This window comes from Chiloscyllium plagiosum, unplaced genomic scaffold (genome assembly GCF_037043375.1).
Source record: "Chiloscyllium plagiosum isolate Xiang-an unplaced genomic scaffold, Cpla_swu_hap1 HiC_scaffold_2, whole genome shotgun sequence".
NCBI classification, from domain to species: Eukaryota; Metazoa; Chordata; class Chondrichthyes; order Orectolobiformes; family Hemiscylliidae; genus Chiloscyllium; species Chiloscyllium plagiosum.
Genome location: NW_028270140.1, coordinates 81531905 through 81547229, shown reverse-complemented (window position 1 = coordinate 81547229; position 15325 = coordinate 81531905). Strand labels below are relative to the sequence as shown.

General features: G+C 39.5%; 1 long non-coding RNA gene across 1 annotated transcript in view; it reads left to right on the top strand.

The window, feature by feature from the left end:
* Positions 1 to 1338, top strand: part of LOC148151927 (uncharacterized) — a 33712-nt gene extending 32374 nt beyond the window's left edge. The window contains exon 3 of the long non-coding RNA XR_015759123.1: positions 1293 to 1338. This is a non-coding gene — a long non-coding RNA (uncharacterized LOC148151927). The remainder of the gene's footprint in view (positions 1 to 1292) is intronic.
* Positions 1339 to 15325: the final 13987 nt, after the last annotated feature.

The following is a 15325-nucleotide window of genomic DNA, read 5'->3' as shown; positions in this document are numbered from 1 at the left end:
AACCTCTCAAGACCACTTGGTCCACTTCTTTGTAGATTTTATTTAATCCATTTAACATCCTATGAGGAAAGTTTTTTTTTTAGAAAGCAAATATTCCATGGACGTCAAAGATAATTAAACAATCGCCATAATCCATTCCAATGAGAACATTGTGGAAGCCAGAGTATATCTAAGACTGAGATAGATAGGTTCTGGATTGTCAAGGGGATCAAGAGTTACAGGGAAAAGTTGGAGAATTGGGTTGAGAAACTTATCAGCCTTATTTGCATGGCAGAGCAGACTCGATGAGCAGAATGGCCTAATTTCTGCTCCTATGTTTTATGGTCTTAAGCTGTCAATTGTTCAGATTAACAGACAGCTCTAAGTGATTAGAATCCTTGATAGTGATAAGATAGATATTCAATTCTGACACTTCAACACTTGCAGATGACCAAGAGTGTCTTGGATTGCAAAATGAATCCAAATGGTTCTTCGAATTTGGTTAAATGTATTTAAGACAAGACTCAACAACATAAATTTACTTAAATATGAACATTTATTAAGTCAATAAAAAGAATGAAAAGGAAAGGAAAAAGAACCTGTCAGCCTCATGCCCTTCTGCCCATCAGAGACCCCTTGATTGACGGCTGGACAGGAGGCTTGGGTTCATTCCTGGCACCATTGATGATCCTGGTCTGAGGTGAAATCCAACAACTCAAAATGAAACTCTGTCCTTTTTATAGTGTAACAAACAGCAAGTGCAGAGAAACAAGTACAGAAAAAACACATTGTGTGCCAACTTCGGCACATACAGGAACGTTCACAGGGCCCATTCACGGTCATGCAGCTGTTGAATATCGTCAGTAATTTTAGCCCATCCTGTACATTCCACCCCAATAATATTTGACAGCGCCTGTTACAATTGCAAATGTAGACGCAAATCAGCGACAGCCACACAATAATGTGTCTTAAGAGCACGCAACTTACACCAGAAAATTAAAACAACAATGGAAATAACCATCATCAATACAAACAATACAATAGGGTGTGTCATCAAATTAATAACTGCAGTCGCCTTTGGAGACTAATCCTTAAGTATATCTCACCCATTAAGGCTGCAATGGAATCAGTAAGTCATGTTAACATTAAGTTCCTGCTTCACCACATGCTTGTCTGCCTCTGATGGGATCAAAATTGAAAGGAGCCCACAGAAGATTAATGTTTTCATGCTTCCTCTAATAGCAGTAATATCCTTAATTACAGTTGCCATGCAACAGCATCATGTATTTACATGCGACCTTAATCTATTCCAGCTCCCATCCGGGGGTCGAGGATCCTGTTCCTGCTGAGGGGCCCATAAAACCTGCAAGAGGGAGAGAGAAGAGAGACAGAGTGTCAGGTTGGCTGGCTGTTAGTCAATTCACTTTTGTTCTGGTGTTTGGATTTTTTTGTGCACTTTAATTTTAATCAATGCTACCAGGGCCTTACATTGACTTGTACTATCACTCGAGGTAATATAGCATCATCTTCCCCATGCTGGCATGTAGTCATGGACCACACCAAAGGTGTTTCTACTGTTTGTGTAAATGTTAACTATTTGTCCTTTTCCGAGCTGGAGGGTGGCAGTAAATGCTTTTAGTTTGGCGAGTGGGTGGAATGACATCCTTTCAAATTGACTACCCTATCATACTACTTCCACCTCCCATCTACAAACATGCATTTCACTCCTGACCCCTTTAATGGCTCTTCCTGAACTCGACCCTGTCTCTCTTCTTCCTGCTCCATGAGGGGGATACGATCATATGTCTCCTTCCTGGTTCACTTAGCTTATTGGGTTTTTGCTATTGTTTTTAACAACTTCCTCATGCTTATGTCTTGGCAACAGTACGGCTTCCCATTTGGCTCACTGACTGTCCGTAACACCTCTCAGTTTGCCAGCTTCCAATAGCTGGATTATACTATGTTGGGAGCGTAATATCATCTTCCCCAGTTGTGTCAAGGGGGAGGATGTCATTAGTGCCTATAGCACATTGGGTGGCCCAAGCACACAAGTGTTGTCCCATCATGACCGGATCCATTTTGCCTGAGTAGTATCCCACAGGCTGGAGCTTGTCTCCGTGTCTCTGTAGCACTCCTGCAGACTGATTGCTCTTGCCTTCACTGCAAAAGAGGTAAAAGGGCCTTTTCAGGCCAGGGAGTCCTAGTGCTGGTGCAGAGGTCAGTGTCTGTTTGATTTTGACAAAGGACACCTCTTGCTCAGGTCCCCAATCAATTTTCTTTGAGCTAGCTCGCCAACTCCACCCTCCCCTCCAACTCCCACCAGTTACCATAATTTGCTCTAAAATTCAGAGTATTCCAGATTGAGGTTCCTTAATTTGTGTTTTTTTTTAATCCTCTAGTTCCCTATCCACAGATCACCTCACCCAGTAATGGTAAATTAACATCATACATGGACTCAAGATTTCTCCACCTTTCTTCATTGGTATTCATCTCGAGGATGCTTCTTCAATATGTTTCCTTTCTTGCCAATTTTATGAAAGATTCTAACATTAAATGGTAACTACCTCCATATGCAAGTACCCCCTTTGAGCTACAGGATACAAGGTTCCAAACGATAGCTTTAACATCCATCAGGCTTTACTTTCAGCTAATGCTTCCAGCCTTTTATTTTCCCTGGTGTTCCTTTACTACAGACTCCGACACCACTTGAGTCTTAGCTCAGCCTTCTTTCACATACACTAAATATCCTAATTTCAGCTATTGGTTTAAACACTGGAGAACATACATCATACAAATGCTCAAATACAAATGGTATCTGTCTGTCATCCGATGGGCCCTTTCACTCAGTCCATTATTACTCATCCCAGAGTCTATTTCCTTTCATTTCTGTAACATTTTGACATAATAGCCAATCACAATTCTTAGTTTGATTGTAAATTTTTTACATCTCTTTCACTAATACTACTTAATTGTTTTGCAGTCTATGGATTAGGTGTCAATGTCTTTTTGTTTAAACATTGCTTTTGTGCTCTTCAAGCCACTAATCCTTTTGTCAAGTAGATGTACATGCCTGAGACCTGCTCATCAGTTCATTTTTTTTTAACCATGTATCCACTCATGTTTGTTACCTCCGAGGTAAGATTTTGCATGCTTACATCAGTAGCCCAAGACCATATCATGCATTCTTGACTCCCATATGATCTTATCAAATGATCTATGAAGTTTTGTTTATCTTTCCACGTATGGTCCCGATGCCTTGGCTTGATCACCAATTCAGTCTTACTTGAAAAGAAAGACAAGGACACAGTATCACCAAGAGAAAGCTATCAGTTTGGTGCTCTCAACTGAACTTCCTTCTCACCAAAATGTATTTGAGCTTCAGTTGCTGTTTCAACATTTTATTCTAATTTTTTTGTCTTCTGCCATCAGTCTTCACCCTTAATTATGTCATCTCATCCAAATTTGCAAGTTAACTACTACCATCTATCTATTTGCAGAGATCTGGAGAGATTTGTAGTCTATGGAACATAATCTTATAATATTTTAAAACAGATATGAAACATTTCTGTTTGATTCAGGCAAAACATACTTTCACTTGTTCTTTCTCTAAGATGACCCTTTTTTTAACAGTTACATGATAACTCACTCAAGATATTTGATATAACGCTGTAAATTTGTCCAATTCAATATTCTGTTTAATCCCTCAAAGTCACTAATCTTTCTTTAAGCATTGAAACCATGGAGACTATGTGCACAAACTTTATCATTTCGTATGGAAGGTCTCTGGAGCATCAGGTTGCTTTTCCCTTTTCTTCCATATTTCCATGAATCCCATCCTCATTGTCAAAAATGACCTGGATCACAAAGTGCATCCAAGAGGTTCTTCAGGTTCGGTTAAATATAGTTAAGAGAAGACTTGACAACACAAATTTACTTAAACATGAACGTTTATTAAGTAAATAAAAAGAAAGAAAAAAAGAAACAATGAGCCTCGCACCCTATTGTCCATTGGGTCCCCTCAATTGACACTTGGTCAGGAAGCTTGGGCTCGTTCCTGACACCTTTCGCAATCCTAGGTGGAGGTGAAGTCCAATGACTCGGAACAAAACTGTCTCTTATACAGTGTAACAAACAGCAAGTACAGAAAAAACACTTTGACTGTGCCATTCTTGGCTCATACAGGAATGTTCACAGGACCCATTCAAGGTCAGGGAGCTGTCGAATATCATCTGCAATTTTAGCCCATCCTGTACAAAAAGATACAAGTATCTTTGACAAACCATGCTTGTCTTCTTCCTAACAGAAGAATCTCCTGTAACCTGAAGTTGCAGCTTGTGCAGAAGTAATGAGAGATATTTTGAATTCAATCCTTAGCTTGATCAAACACACACAACCTTCAGCAGCAGTGCCCAAATTCTTTACAAGTGCAGAAATGGAATATAATTTCTGCAATTTGCTAATTTGAGGCCATGTTCACAAAATTAACAAACTATCATTCTATAGAAATATGACTAAAATTGTGAAAATAATTTTACTTCATTATAAGCCTATAAACATGATCTTGATACTCATAGCACCCAACATCACTAATTTTGTATTCATCGGATGTGCCATTCCAAATGTTGTGGGTGAATCTGATCCTGCACATTAAATTTTCTTTATGTTGTTCGTTGTGAGAGATGTTGAAATACATTATGGTAACATTGAAGAGTTTCATGCCCATAGAGTGTTGACTGAAGATTTCTCTTTTGGTTCATTGTGTTAGCCAGAGCCAAGACAATAGAAATCTGTAAAATACTGCATTACTTCTTCCTCCATATTGAAGTATGCTATTTTGCTGATAGATACTATAAAGGAATTATTATAATTAGAGAAATGTGAATGTATCACTAACATGCAGGTATAGCCTAAGAAATAATTAATAAAGAAGAGCAGAATTAACAATTTTTAAAAAATGCTTCTTCTTCCAAGCACTAAATATAATCAAAAGGGAGAGAGTTCCATAGCACAATGTCGTTGACCCCTGGCAGTTGCTTTTAGATTTCTGAAGTTTTCCCCAAAAGTAAGCAGACTACCTGCATCTGCAGTCAAATGAAAGTCGTTCAAATGAAGTCCACTGTCTCATTTTGCATTTTTTTGTTCAGCTGATCAGTGATTTGGAGAGATATCCAGAGGGAACATAAACAAGCAGATGGCAATTAAAGATTCTTTTACAGGTGGAAGCTCAACCAGAGATCTGCAAGTGCCATTTTGGCTGTTGTTCTTTGATCACACTAACTGCTGCAGCTACAGGCAAATCTTTGCCCTGATGCTATTTTAAAGAAAGGCAAATAAGAATTGCCCATATGGACAATGGACCTGCCAACATTTTTAAAGCTCCCTCCATAACTTCCAAGGTGGCGGTAACAGGGTAGGTCGGAAGTGTTTGGGCTCTTGATCACCAGACCTGCTGTATCCCTTTTTTAAATAATTTCTTTTTCACTTATTTATGCTTAACATCAAAACTCATCTTAAGTGCATTGTCTGAGCTGAGATGTCACCCTTTTTTAAAATAAAACCTTAAGAATGTGACCTGAAAGAAGTTCTGGGATTTAAATATTAACGAATCTAAACATGCAACCCATTCTAAGTGATTAAAGACTTAACAGCAATCTAGGTTTGTTCACTACATTGCGTTAGTTGTATGGCACTTTGATATTTTATGATAAATTTTGTGTCCTATGATCCTGCCCCACGAGCTATCTGATGAAGGAGCAGCACTCCAAAAGCTAGCACTTCCAAATAAATCTGTTGGACTATAACCTGGTGTTGTATGATTTTTAACTGTGTCTCCCCACCCCAGTCCAACACCAGCACATCATATCTTTGGATTGTGGGAGGAAACACACAGACATGGGGAGAACTTGTAAACACTACACAGTCGCCTAAGGCTGGAATCGAACCTGGGTCCCTGGCACTATCAGGCAACAGTACTAACCACTGAGCTACCATGCTGCCTCAAAATTCCAACATCTATTCAATTATGAAGTGTATGTCCTCGATTCTAAATGTTTTCTTAGCACAGTGTGGCAGCTATTGTGCAACGAAATTTAAAGTCCTTAAAATCACTGTCACTAAGTGATTTGTACGCAAATCATAAGCATCATTCCACACTGTCATTTTCATGTTTTAACTTATTAAATTGGTAAGGTGACTGAAAATCACGCTGCTTTACTACCTAAATGTTAGATTTGTCATCAATTATAAGGACCCAGTAGTGACAACTTAGGTGATTCATGCTCGATCATTAAAGAAACAGTATTTAATTTTATCCATTATGCTAGTGAACGTCTCAAATTTTGAGAGGATTGAAGGGGTAGATTTATGGTGATTTGTTATTTTTGTTGCTCTGAAACCAACCACAACTTCATGGTGTCAGCACGTGACGTTTGTCATTGAAATCCTGATTTTGTGCTGTCACCTAGGTTCCTAAAACCCCCAACCTCCCACCCTCATGCCCCAACATGGTCCCATCCCAATCAAGCATTATGCCCTCAGCCTCACTGAAATGAGCAAGAATCTTGAGTTTTCTGCTCTTACGTTTTTGCTTGAAACTCCATTAAAAAACTACATTTTGTTCAAACTGATTTAGCTGAGTTTTTAACAGAGGTGTGACGAATAAACTACGATGAAGAAGGCATCTGGCCCTGAAAAACAAATGTTATATTTGTAGAGCTGCTTAAATGAAAGGAAAAGAAAGACTTGCATCACTATCGCACTTTTCACATTCACAGGACCGCTCAAATATAAATATATTTTAAACATAACTCAGAATATTCTAGCTTCCACTTTTCACCCCATGTGTACATCCCAAGTTTGATTTGTTCTATATAAAAACATGAGAGGTGATTTCATTTTGAAGGCTGTGCCTTCTTAATTGTAACGACTGGCAGTAGATGGGGTGGTGTCGGCGAGCTGTGAATATTGTTTACTATGATTGGCAGTTGGTGCAACCTTATGACATCCCTCTAGTTCTATGCTGTGGATGCCCAGTTGTGAAAAATGCAATTTGTTACAGGATCATGGCAGAGCTAAGGAGGCAACATTTCTCTCCAAGGGCATCACTTGATCTCTCAGCAGGAAATAGCCTTGCTGCACCTCTGACTGTAAACCCGTGAGCCAAACTCTGGTTTTCAGTTCACCAGACTTGAAATGTTCACTCTGTTTTCTCTCCACAGATGCTGCCAGATCTGATGAAATCCAGAAATTTCCATTTTGCATGTTGTAGATTTCTACAGTTCTTTGTTTTATTATTCCAGTTTTCAGTAATTTTCAGAAGAATAAATAGGTTGAACAGAATTAATTGTAGAGTTCATGAATATTGACCCAGAAATTGGAAATGGTCTACTTTCAGGCTCATAATCAATGGTGTGTTGCCATATAGACATTTTTTTATCCCAACTAGGAGTGCCTAAGGTTGGCCTGAAGTTAAACGTTGGGCTTAATTTACATTTTCTGCATAAGTTGTCAGTGCCTGTAGCATCTCTCCAAGTAACTTGCCTATTTTACACTCCTGAATATCAGCCATCTTGTGTAGTCCTGGCCTAATCATGGAGTTCTTGTCAGGCCTTGCAAGAGGTATATATCCTTCATTTGCACTCTGTAAGCTTAGTGGAAAAGAGGAGAAAAGGCAAGATTGAAAACATCCTATGAACAGATTTCTTGTGACCTCTGACATCAAAAAGAACTGTAAATAGCCTTGGTAGTGTGAGAAACTTTATATCCCACAGTAGTGTTGTGGAGAAAATATAGAGAACCACCAGGAGATGCAGAGAGTTCTTCAAGAAGTAGGTCTTTTATTTGTAAACAAAAAACCGTGACACCAAGAAAGCAGATTCTCGAATGCCCATGAACCTCAGGGTCTGTGGATTTTTTTTATCATGTTTCTGTTAACTTATCAGCATGTCCAACTATATTAATCAAAGTACCTCACTATAGCTACACAATAAACCAATGATGTTAGTTCCCATTATCTCTTTAGTTGTACATTCTACTTAATATTATTCTAATGCCACAGTTAGATATTTATTGCTAACTGTGCTACAGTGATCTTCAATTCCAGACTAACCTGTCATGATAGATATTTAGCTATTCCATCTGTTACAATAGTCTCCTGTCTCAAGCTGACTCTACTAACTATTAATTAGATATTTTAATGTCATGTCACCAATATTTATTGTCCCAATTCTGTCATAATAACACTTAACAGAGAAACTTGCTGTACTACTTGTGTTATCTCATCTCGCCATAGTGACCTTTCAGCCTTAACCTTACTCTGCTAATTGGTGTAAGAATGTTCCACTATGGTTATCTCATCCTGTCTTCCCCAGAACACAGATTACCAGTGGTCTTCATGCTTTAACCCTTCCCACGCTTTCATGTTCTTTATTTTCCATAGTAGCCATATATTGGCTCTATAAACACATGCACCAGATTGAGGTTACGTATGAAAATAGAATGAGGAACATGGATAGGGGATTCAGTCTGATCTGCCGTGCAATAAGATCGTGGCTAATGTAATTGCAGCCTCAATTTCACTTTCTCGCCTATCCCTGTTACCCTTTGTATTGGACAAGATTCATCTACCTCTGCCTTAAAAATATTCAGCGACCAATTCTTTAGTGAACTTTCAGGAAGGGAGTTCTACAGATTCACCACCCTGACAAAGCAATAAAAAAACTCCTCATATCCTGCTTAAGTAAGTGACCCTTTATTTTTAAACCATGCTCCCAAGCTCTAGGCTCTCGTACAAAAGGAAACATCATTTCACCATCCACTCTGTCATGTCCCCAGTGGATTTTATATATTTCAATAAATCGCCTCTAATTCTTTGCAGTTTCAGTCATTATAGGCACAAATTGTCCACAGTTGCCTTCAAAAGTAACCTCTTCATTCCAAGAATCAATCAAGATAATCTTTTTCAGAACTGCTCCTAATGCAATGGCGTCCATTTTTAAATGCTGAGATGAAAGTGTACATAGTTTTTGCCATAAACTTATCATACCAAAGTGAAGAAATCTTTTCGTCCAGTTTATCAAATGCATGGGAGGGGTGGATCAGCACATTGTCTGCAGTTAGGGAGGGATCAGGACTCCATCTGGAGTTGGGGGCTGCTGTCTCCTGCAATTGGCAACAGTTGCAAGATTTCATAGCTTGGTGATGGCAGACACCTCTAATGTGTCTGCAATGCTAATGAGGTAACCTTCCCCTGACCCCACATCATCCAACAGGGTCAGTGGCAGGGATCAATAGTGGACGGATTACTGTCATACTGCTAGGAGTTCATGGATTTTCTAGACCGTTACAGGTCCAAAATTAATGAGGATGGAGCCTTGAATTATTTCTTTTCAGCGGATGAAGTTTTTTTCTTAAACACAGCCAAAGCTTTCCAAACTTAGCTGGAATGTGCTTAACCCGAGATACAGAACCAAGAATAAATTAAAATGCTCAGATTTAAAACAGATTTCAGATATATCTGTTAACCATGGAGCTATTAAGATTGTAACTTAATTTCTACATTTCATGTGCATACGACCAAGAATTACCAAAAATAGGGTAAACAACTTCATAAATATCATCATTTTCCAAATGAAGTCTTCCAAATAGTTCCCCCCCCCCCCCCCCCCCACTTGTTAGGACTAATAGGAATGCAGTTTTAGCAAGGCACCTCGTGTTACAATTTCTTAAATATTCGCTGCTTCTTTCATTCTTCTTTGCATTTATCCATTCTAGCTTGACAATGAGCATTTAAAATCAAGCAAACGCTTCCTCAGTTACAAATGGAAAGAAAAGTCACACCATTAGACAAATACGCTTGTTGTGCTGACAAGTCCAGATTACACCGAGTATGGTATCACAAACTGCATTTGATTATCGGGGACTTTGGCACAGCAAGTCATAAGTCTGTCACTGTTGCAGCCAAAAAAAAATGTTCTTGACAAATTGCCGCTTTGTTTCATCTCTGCAGTGAGGGGAAAATATGTGAATTTTTCTCTATAATAAAAGGAAGGCAGACGGTTTGGTGATTTTTAGATACCAAGTAATATATGGAATCTGGATTTATTTGTTATATTTCAACTTAAATCTTCTCACAGTTTTCAAAGTAGAAAATAATTTGAACATCCAACACCACAATTTCTGCATCTGTTAAATGATGAAGCTTGCTAAATGTGAATATGACAATTCATCTGAAAAATTCCTGGCAGCAGCAGAAATGCCATTTTACCCTTTATAGAGGGACTGGCGCATTTTTCATGGGTTTCATCTTAACTTTTGGAGCAATGTTGAGGGAGAACAGAATAAAGATCTAATTATGTATTACTGCTTTCACTATAAGTACCTTTATTTTTTTGGACTCACCTTTTATTTCTACTCAGTTCTGCATTCCGCGTTGCTATTTTTCTAATTTTTAGCAATTAAAAAGTTTGTTCTTTTTGTTCATTCAAGTAAGCCCTGTTTAAACGGACTCCTTTTAGAACATAAGTGTATTTGGTCTGAGAGAAAAGTAGCTAGAATGGAAGGGATCCTTTTAAAACTAATCTTGTAAGCAATTGAAGGGACAGGTGAATAACATGCAGTTCACCCTTTTAACCTTAAGGTTTAATGGCTTGAGGTATTACATCTAAAACTGTATCAAATTGGGGAATCTCACCTATGTTCAAATTGCAACAGATTGGTGCTCCTGACTATGACAGATGAAATAAAAGAATCAGAATGAGTAAATTGTCAATTTGGAACCAATTTTTAATAGGAAAAACTGCAAAAAGCTTTCTTGACTTTCTATTGTTACAGTACACAGATGTCTACATTTGATGCCCCAACCCCAGCATATTCTGAGCAGAATTAGGGAAAGTTAGTTTTGAGGATTTAGAAATTCTATTCCTCATGCAGTTAAAATATTTGTCTGGGTGATTCACCCAAAAGCCATGGAACCCAATATTTTGATAAAGTTGGTCAATGGTTTACAGGTAGAACTGACAAATGGTGAAACAGATGGACTGGTGGTAAAGAGGTTAAAATTCAAGCAGTAGAATTTAGACTTTCAAGAAAAAGTGAAGGAACAGGACAAAGAGAGCAAAAGAAGAAAGAAAGAGAGAGGGAGAAAGTGAGCAAAGTGAAAGATGAAAAACAAGAAGGGAAGAGACAGAATTTCAGTAAAAATAGCTGAAGAGTGAGTTTGAATTAAAATAGATTGAGCTGAGGGGCAGGAATTCTTCTGTGACCACTCAGCATGAAGGGGGGAGTGACCTCAGTTTGCTCATTTAATTTCTAAGTTTAACCCTGAGGTAGAAGCTTGCATTTGGTGGGGATGGCATGGTGGCTCAGTGGTTAGTACTGCTGCCTCACAGCACCAGGATTCAATTCCAGCCTTAGGCGACTGTCTGTGTGGAGTTTGCACATTCTTCCTATGTCTGTGTAGGTGTGCTCCGGTTTCCTCTCACAGTCCAAAGATACTTTTCGTCATTTATATAAATGATTTCGATGCGAGCATAAGAGGTACAGTTAGTAAGTTTGCAGTTGACACCAAAATTGGAGGTGTAGTGGACAGTGAGGAGGGTTATCACAGATTACAATGGGATCTTGATCAGATGAGCCAATCGGCTGAGGAGTGGCAGATAGAGTTTAATTTAGCGAGGTGCTGCATTTTGGGAAAGCAAATCTTAACAGAACTTATACACTTAATGGTAAGGTCCTAGGGAGTGTTGCTGAACAAAGAGACCTTGGAGTGCAGGTTCATAGCTCCTTAAAGTGGAGTCGCAGATAGATAGGATAGTAAAGAAGACATTTGGTATGTTTTCCTTTATTGGTCAGAGTATTAAGTACAGGTGTTGGGAGGTCATGTTGCAGCTGTACAGGACATTGGTTAGGCCACTGTTGGAATATTGCGTGTAATTCTGGTCTCCTTCCTATCGGAAGGATGTTGGCAAACCTGAAAGAGTTCACAAAAGATTTACAAGGATGTTGCCAGGGTTGGAGGATTTGAGTGATAGGGAGAGGTTGAATAGGCTGGGACTGTTTTCCTTGGAGCGTCGGAGGCTGCGGGGTGACCTTATAGTGGTTTATAAAGTCATGAGGGGCATGAATAGGATAAATAAACACTGGGGTTGGGGAGTCCAGAACTAGAGGGCATAGGTTTAGGGTGAGAGGGGAAAGATATAAAAGAGACAACGTTTTCATGCAGAGGGTAGTACGTGTGTGGAATGAGCTGCCAGAGGAAGTGGTGGAGGCTGGTACAATTGCAACATTTAAAAAACTTCTGGATGGGTATACGAACAGGAAGGGTTTGGATGGATATGGGCCAGATCCTGGCAGGAGGTACTCGATTGGATTGGGATATCTGGTCGGCATTGATTAGTTGGACTGAAGAGGTCTGCTTCCGTGCTGTACATCTCTATGACTCTATGACTTTGTATGCAGGTTAAGTGAATTGGCCATGTTAAATTGCCCATAGTGTTCAGAGATGTGTGGATTAGGTGCATTAGTCAGGGAAAATGTAGAGTAATAGGGTAGGGGACTGATTCTGGGGGGGATACTCTTTGGAAGGTTGGTGTGGACTTGTTTGGCGAATGGCCTGTTTCCACAATGTAGGTGTTCTATAACTTATATCGCTTTCAAGCAGATGGAGCATCAGTTAGAGTGGTCAGTCTAACATTGATCTTTATTATTGTAGAGGTAGCTTTCAAGGCAAGAGTACAAGATTTACTGTCTCTTGTCTGAGATAGTGCCACTGATTATGAGGCAGGAAAAATAGTAATCTTCAGTTTGCACCACTTAGTGGTCTCACAGAAAAGCTGTACCCTCAGGGAAAGGTTTGACGAGATGTACCTGAAATATTTTTTATTCGTTCAGAAGCTGCGGGCTTCACTGGCTAGGCCAGTATTTATTGCCTCTCCCTAAGTGTCCAGAGGGCAGTTAAATATCAATGACATTGCTGTGGGTCTGGATTCATATGGAGGTCGCATCAGGAAAGGATAGCAACTTCAAGTCTCTTAAGGACACGAGTGAACCAGATGTTGTTTTTTCTGACAATTGACAATGGATTCATGGTCAACACCAGACTCTTACAATCCAGATTCCACCATCCGCTGTGGCAGGATAAGAACCTAAGCTCCCAGAACAATACCTAGATTGCTGAATTAACAGTCCAGTGATAAGATCACTCGGCCATCACCTTTGAAAGGCTGAAGCAGCTTGCTTTTGACCTGTGGGCGCAAACACTTAAAATAGAAGCTGCTTATGAAAACCTGCGTCAAATAATTCTTCCCCCCCCCCATAAGAATACACCTCGAGGGACACAGATTGGCTGGCTACATGCACCCAGCTACATTTAGTATTGATTGTGAGCAGACACAAACCACTGTTCCAGAGTGAACCCTCCCCTTGTCATCCCCAGCCAACTGGAAAAGACAGCCTGAGAGTGATATGAACATGAGCAATCATGAGAAAATCTCCTCAAGACAGAAAGGGTGTCATTAAGAATAAGGTCCAAACGCCTCTCTGTTTTAAATGCCAGAAGTTAGGGCACATCCAGGCCACTGCTGGAGCCTCCTCCAGTGCTGCAGTGAATCAGACCGCATATTGGAGGAACAAAACCTCATCTTCCACCATGGAGAGGCCAGACAGTCAGCCCCATTATTACTTCATCCTGTTACATTTCTTTCTCTGTTGGAAGTTTCCTTGCTACTTTACAGGTGCAACATTTCATAGGTTACATACAGTCAGACAGTGACTGAATGTACATTTGGAGCCACCTTTTGGCTGTGGCAGACTTATCTAATAAAAAGCGCATTTTGGAGTTGAAAGTTAACAATATCCATGGTACTTTGGAGTTCTGATCCATCATCATGACAATTTCCAATAGAACAAATAAAATGAAACCCATTTCATTTTATTACAAAGGAAAAAGATGAAAAAATGAACATAAAATAACATACATTCATTTTCCTAGATGAGGTAAGTATTATCTTTTCAGATCTAGCCATATCTCTAAGTTCTGAACAAAGGTTTTGAAATCACATTTGATTTACTGGCAAGGTGGGATATTTTTAACAGCTGGAGAAATGAGCTACTACAGCATAACTTGGCATTCTGGGTCTTAAATGCTTCCACAAAAATTAATGGGTGGTGTTTAATGTAGATTTTGCTCTCTTGGTGCCCATTTTGAAAATATACCTCAGAATAATTGAGAGTCAGCAGTAACTCGAGGGATTGCCTCTCTCCTGTGGTCTAGTACTTCAGATGTTTGTTTAGTTTTTTGGATAAGAATATAGTTCTGCCAATAATGTAGCTATTGCTGAAGTTTGGGAAAAACCTTTGGCAAAAGCCACACATTCCTAAGAACCTCATGATTTCCCATCTTGTTATGGCAATGAGGACCTATGCTTCTGCTTCTATCTTTGCAGCCGCTGGTAGTACTTGCTCTTGACCCACTATGTGTCCCAGATAAGTCACTTGGGCCTTAGCTAACTTGCTACTTGTGGATTTGACCACAAGATCAGCTGGCTGTACTTTCTGAATGAAAGCATCCAGTTGCTACAAGCGCATTTGCCAAGTCTTGCAAAGGAGGTCGTATAGGTACACTACTTAATTAAATAAACTTCACACCATTTGGTTCATCAACCTTTAAAAGTTGTCATAGTCAGAGATTGATAGAGTAATAGAGTTTATCAGTGCAGAAAGAGGCTCTTCAGCCCGTCATATCTGCATTGGCCACCTGACATCCATCTATGGTATTTCATCTAAATCATTTTTAAATGCCCCGAGGGTTCTCATCTCTACCACTCTTTTAGCCAGTCAGTTTCAGATAACAATAACCCTCTGAGTGAAAACATTTTTCTTCAAGTCCCTTCACAGCCTCCTGCTCCTTACCTTAAAAAAGCTCCTTGTTATTGATCCTTCTAATAAGAGGATAAGCTTTTCATGCTCGATCTTGTTTCTGCCCCTCAGAACATTGCATACCTCTTTCAGATTCCCACCTTAGCCTCATCTGCTCTAAGGAAAACAACTCCAAAGGTATCTTATATCTTTTCATAGCTGAAACATTCCCGACAAGGCAACACTCTGATCGTTTTTCTCTGCACCTGCTCAAGTGCAATCATATCCTTCCTACAGTGTGGTGATCCCAGAATTGCACACAGTACTCCAGTTGTGATCCAACTAACCTTATATGCAGTTCCATTATAACCTTCATGTTCTTATTCAATGCTTGAGTGATAAAGGCAAGTATTCCATTTGCCTTCCTGTGATTCTTTGTACTTCCAAGAGTCCTACCATTTAACATGTATTTCCCTTGCTTTGTTAGGCTTCC